We start from the raw sequence: 6,738 nt of genomic DNA, 5'->3' as shown, positions 1-6,738 counted from the left end.
CTGTTTGTGTAACCAAGAATTTGTGTCCTCAGAGTTGTCATCCCTGGAAGCAAAAACTTTTTTCCATCTTTCACTAAATGCCTCTGACTCAAGACTAACAGAGAAACTAATCAGATTGTCTGAATGTGGCTTTTCATTTGACTGATGTAAGCTGAAAATATAGAATTATGCAACATTTTACTAAAACAGTTAAAGTCTATACTTCACATGCCTTATTATACTTCAAGCTAAGGTTTCCTTCATACAGTATCAACATCAAGCAACAATGTCAAAAATCAGTTAGGGTTCAGAGCCTTTGTGAAAGGTGCAAACTCCCAAACTGGGTTGAAACCAATGTTTCTTCCTGGATAATGTGCACATTCTCATCTTATGAGCTTGTTTGAAATAAATCCTTCTTTATTCAGAGTTTTCCAAGAAACATTTTCACACAGGGATTTTGAAAGATGACAAAAAAAAACTTTTTAACACACTTACTGTTTGTGTAAATCAAAGCCTCTAGTAGATGTGTGAACAATTATGTTAATTCTTTTGTTAAAATGATAAATTTAATGGATTCGCAATGAATTTTAAACACTGAGAAATATACAGAAATCTCGCCTCTGTTATGACACTGATTGATTAACTGATAGTAAACTCACTTTAATAGTTGTCTAAATAGTTTCTGACAACAGTCAGACAAATCATGTATTTTATGTTAAAATGTTAGAATGTGGAATAATTGTTTTGTGAAAAATTGAATTTCTTCAGTTTGTTTCTTCTGAGAGTTGCTTCAAAGATTCTCTAATCTAAACATGGCCTGAACTTCCCTCATTCACTTTATAATTTTTCCTGATATTGTTAAATTTACTGTACCTGTGACACTTAAATGGATCCATTGCTCAGGAAATAAAGCTCTTTTTTTTATAAATTTTTTCTGACCACATCTGGAATTTCTCTTGGTGAGGATCAAATGTGAAGTAAATGACTGAATTTAAGAAAGAAATCAGATTAGCCATAAAATAAAACATTTGTCAGTGTAGGATGCAGGCTTGTAATAATTAAGGATGTAATGTTGCCAGACTTTGGTGCAAGCTAGCTACCTGGTCATTCAGACATGTTTACATCAGTCACTGTCAGTGACCCTTATCAAAGTTTCTTTTTTCGCGTTACGTCAAGGACAACCTCCAGTTCATAAAGCCAAGACTCTCAAGGACTCTTGTATATGGTGCTAAAACATTATACAACTTCCATCATATAAAAACTGCTTTTTACTGGCATTTCTATGCTTAACTACCAATTGTTTGTCTTTATCTCAAAAGGTGGACTGTTTTATTTTTTAAGTAGAAAAAAATCTTCAGTTTAGCTGATCGATGTGCAAACAAAGGCAGCAGTGGTGCCACAGTTTAAGCAGTCAACTCACACTGCTGTATAGATCAGATCTTTATGCAACAGAAGACAATGAGTGACCTTTGTAGAGTATTGACTCAGACTCTGTGAGTTGGTGTTGTGGCATTGAGCTGACTACTGGGAAGTTATCAACCACTTATTTCTCCCAAGGTAATGGTAATTTGAATTATCATTAAGGAAAGTAAGAAAACTTTTCTTTTTAGGGATTTCAGAAGCAGATTTGGCTTGAAACTTTTATTTATGACCACTTTTGCTGATTTTACCCTGGTCAGTCCAGATGAAATGGGAGTTTCTAACCTTCAAAACTGGACAGTATGTAACTTTTTTTTCAAAACACTTAAAACCATTCCCTTTTCTAAAATAAAAAAATTAAATAGGTAAAAGTAAATGGTGTCAGTATCAATAGATATATTCTTCCCTAATATTATTCCCTGCCTAGCATTATTAAAAGTTTGGTCAATGCATTTTTAATTAAAAAAAAATGTCTAAAAACAACAATCTTTCATTATTTTTGAATGTTTTATACATATACAATATAACTGAAGTAAAAAAGATAAAGTTTAATGTAATTTATCATCACAAAAAATGTCTTCAGTTTATATAAACATCTGGTTTCAAATGTGAGATTTCTTTTCAATACAGTACATTGAACAGTCTTTGTCAAGCCCTGTAGGCTTAAGGAAGTGTTGGAACTTCCTACTTACATAGATCAACATCAAACTATCTTCAAGTCTGACATTTATTGCAACACAAATTCAAATTTAAATGTTTGCTGTTATTGGAACAAATGGCATTTAATGCACCCTGACAGATGCCAGACCACATAAACCTCTCTGGGATTTAAGATGCATATCTCAAACCACATCAATGGCCTCCTTATTCCATTTGTTCCCATCAGCTTGCACTCCAGGCTTTAAATAGGACTTTATAATGACATAACAGTGTTTCCGGCAGTTTAGAGAAATCCATTTCTAAGACACTTACTATTAATCTGACCAGAAGTGGAAATGATTCAGACGGTCACAAACATACAGACATGTTTAACATTTTATGTTTGTTTTTTTTTTTTCTTTTTGTGAAAGATGAATGTTTGTGCAGGAGATATTTTAGGGGTTCTTACTTTTTTCAAGAACTAAAGATTTATTTTCAGCTGGTGTTAACAACGGTGAGGTGGTGAAACATTGTGCTGCCAAGTGGTCCGGCACTGGAGAGCGACAGGCCGGATGACAGGCCGGGGCACACAGTGGCTTCAGTGAGTCACCGATATGGGACAGCGATGACATGCCGTCACTTCAGCATCTGCTCTCCTGGTCTCTGGAGCTCCAAAGTTTAAGAGGAGGGATTATTTTGACTGTATTGGTGAAGCTAAGTGGAAAAGAGACAAGAGAGGGCAGAGGATGAAGAATATCAGAAAGTCCCATAGATAAAACAATGAGGCAATGGGAAATGTTTTGGAGGAAAAAAAAAATCAAGTTGACGCATTTGAAAGTGCGTGACTGTTGCTGAAGGTGACCAAAAACGTCATACTGTATGTTTACTTGAAAGGGGCAGAGCCCAGAAGGCCGATGACATCAGCACATGAAAATAAATATAAGAAAAAAAACCTAGACATCACTTAACACCCATTTCACCCCACCGGTCACAATAGTTATAGGACTTGAAATACCTCATTTTCAGTTCAAAGTCCAGTAAATATGAGAGAATAACATAATATGTTGTAAAGCTAAAAAAAAAAGATTTTACTGCCTCTAATAAGCACAATTTTGACAATGTTGAATAACAATTATCCAAGTTACATTAACAAGTGAATGGTTAAAAAAAAATCACAAAAGGACAGGTTGGGTAGAAAATCTAGAAAATGCTCCATAGTGGCAGAACTAATACAACTTCTGTTGTTCTTCAATGCCATAACAACTTTGGAAATGTCATAAGTTATTCAAATTAACCATGTCTTCATATTTAGAAGTCAAGAACAATCAGTGGGAGATGAATTGGTTTCTTTGGTTTTGTGCTAAATGATTTGCAAACATAATTAGATGAGTCATGAAGGAGCTGGCTCAGAGCCAGGCTTTCATGAATAAGCAGAAACTAAATTTGTTCAGAGGTCCGACTCCTCATTACACTGAGACATGTTTCAATTTCACCAAATTAGATTTGTTCATGTTGTTGTAAGCCTCCTGAAATCCTCCAAGTGAAAAGATCTGAGAACCACAAAGACCATAATCCTTTTTGCATAGACGTTTAATTCACACAAAACCAAATAAACAATCCTGGCCCATGGAAACACACTTAGCATCAATAAGGCCAAGGTCACCTCAGATAGCAGTGGCATCTTGTGTTTAAAGAGGCCAAGTTTAGTCTTGGTTTCACCTGCTGTCCATTTCCTGTTTTCAGATCTGATGTTCTGATCACTAATTGGTTACTGTCATTTTATAGAGCTTATTAAATCCTTTGATGTGGTGATTCACATCTCCCATAGTCAGAAGGTGATTTATTATTATTTAACAAGAGCTGGTGGCCCATTGGGAACACCCCATCTCCCATCAGATCTCGCTCCCACACCCACTGAACAACACACTGTATTTAGTTCTTTGTACTGAGGGTGCATATATCATTTAACTTATTAGAGCTGATTTTAGTCAGAGTACATACTTTCATCTCAAACTCTTTGCTTAGTGAAAATGAACATGAAGATTTTGATGAGGTCTGTAATTTGCAATCAGCTAATTGGGATTTCTTCTGCACTTAGAGATCTAAATGATATTTGAACATTGTCATTACCTGCTCTGCTTATATGATAATGTGTATCCTATCATGTTTTCTTCACATTTACTGTTTGTTCCCATGTGCTGTTTCCTGTGTATTTTAAAGGGGCAGTGTTATGCAAAATAAACTTTCTTAAGATTTATATCATGTTAAAATGTCATTCCCTCGTCAAAAACTTATCTTGAGTGTGACTTTGACTTATTTATGTATGTTTCAGGAATACAATGTGCCGCCTTTTTACCCAAATCCCCGCCATGGAGCTTGAGATTCCAGCCGAGATTCCACCTCAAATAGCACTGGGGCCCCACTCTGACTAGCAGCACTAATTAGGAAACTCCTGATAAAACTGCATGCCTACTGAGCTTATGAACTACTCTAAGAGCAGCTGGATGACATGGAGAAGCATTGTTGTGATTATGTGCTGAAGGGGGAGTGTTGGAAAGAGTAGGAGGTTCTTAAAGAAACAGAGCCCAACTTTAAGATGTCAGACATGCTATGATGCAAAGTCAAATTTATTTTAAGTTTCCATGTTCATCCATGTCACCCCTTCATTAACACCATTGTATAAGAGTAGACAAAACATGTAAAGGTAGATATCCACTTTGATGTCCTTTCTGCAGTACAAGACTCACTGAAAAATTAGATATTAAGGGGGAAACTAAAGGCTAAAGGCATCCATTGCTCTAAAGTTAGGTAATCTGCAGGTGGTCTGGACAATCTTTGAACTTGCTCAGTCAATACATGACTGGCACTTGTGAGAACACAACAAAGGATTTCCTCATGAACTTATCTGCAACACCTTCTTAATGATTACAGGTCTGCCCACTCACCAAAGAAGAAAAAAATGAAATGAGATGATTTAATGATTTGACCACTAACTGCTCTTCACAGCTAGCAAAGTGCTTAATTACCGGCCTTTTTTCCTCCTTTGACATTTACTTTCACCTTAAAGTCTCATCCAACAGGAACAACTTCTCCCAAAGCTCACAGCATTTCAGCATTTAGACAGTCAGGTCTAACAAGACTGTTCTCTCTTTTGCAAGCTGATGAGCTGGATCTTTCTCTCCCCTCTTGAAAATGAGACATTTCAGTGTGGTTATTGTGGCTATCTCCTGGTTTTGATTTACCCTCCTTAATCTCCTTTCTATAAATTCCTGCTTTTGCTTAGGTACATTTTTCATTGTTGAAATATTTCTAAATTATTCATTGTTTAGACTCCATGCAGACCTAAATATCAAAATATGCCTCATTTCTTGAATGTTTCAGTGCTGATCTGGGCTCAGATAGTTGTTAATTGTTAGATGATTTCTAATGAGTGATAGCACAAGGATCCAGGATAAGACTTAAAGGGTCAGAAATAAAGTTGTGGAGAAGAATGTTTTGTTGTTGCCACATTTTGTTGATAGTGATTGATTAAGGAACCAAAAGGGGAAACCATCCAAGGATGTGCACTGTACATCCAGAGCTATAATTGAAGAGTGAGGAATGAAGCTTGTCTTTGTTACATGGGAAGATGAAAGTCTATTTTTTGAGGATTTATCATAACATGGAGCCAAAAGGTCATGAAGTGATTTCAGTTTTCTGCTATGAATCCCATTTTCATGCCAAAGATAGACCGTCTGAAAGTGGTAAATCTGGAAGCCACTGTTTTATTTTATTTTATTTTGTTTGATGATTTTGCAATATCATCAAATATATATATATTTTTGGAATTTTGCATAATGGACAGGGACATTTTTATGTCAACACAGCAGCTGGAGGGAAGAGGGACTTATGGTGAGATATTAATCAACTTACTGTACTAGTTTGGTCAAAAACTTTGTTACTTAAACAATCATAATAAACAAATGTCTCTTAAATAATCCATCGGCTTTGTCAAATATTCTCTCCCAAAATACAGTTCTCTGGAAAAGTACTCATACCTCTTGACCTTCTCAACATTTTCTTGTTACAAATCTAAAAGTATTCTATAGTAACGTCATGGACCAACACAAAGCAGTCCACAATGAATGAGGGAAAAAAATTATAGGGATTTTTTTTTTTTTTTACAAACAATAAATCTGAACGGTGCACATCCTTAACTCACATACAGCTAAATTAAATCCATTGCAACCAAGTGTACCTTTATGAACTGAAAACTATTTATTATTTTCTTGGGCTTCACAATTATGCATGAATTTGTATTTGTGTAGTGCATAAAGTCCTAAAACGATAAATTTATAGTGGTTGTAAAATGTCACAATGTGGAAAAGTTCAAAAGACATGAATACGTTGTAAGATGCTTTAAACCATGTATAAATCTTCATTAATATTTAGTAATTTTACCAGCATCCTAAGCATTAAAAACACCTTCAGCAGGGGTTCCTGGCCAATTAGTTGGCATGTCTTTCCCTAGCAGAGATTAATTTTCCTTCACATTTAAAAATATCCATTAGTTTGTTTACACCTTGAATACTGGAATAACCTGCAGCAACCCATTGCTGAAACTCCATCTAAAGATCGAAGCATCAGAATCTTTATACTAATCTTATTTTATGCTAAAAAATACCATTTTAAAATAGAAATTACAGCTTCAGACGAGAATCT

This window comes from Xiphophorus couchianus, chromosome 21, assembly GCF_001444195.1.
Source record: "Xiphophorus couchianus chromosome 21, X_couchianus-1.0, whole genome shotgun sequence".
NCBI classification, from domain to species: domain Eukaryota; kingdom Metazoa; phylum Chordata; class Actinopteri; order Cyprinodontiformes; family Poeciliidae; genus Xiphophorus; species Xiphophorus couchianus.
The sequence above is the reverse complement of the archived record's forward strand: the minus strand, read 5'-3'. Positions refer to the sequence as shown.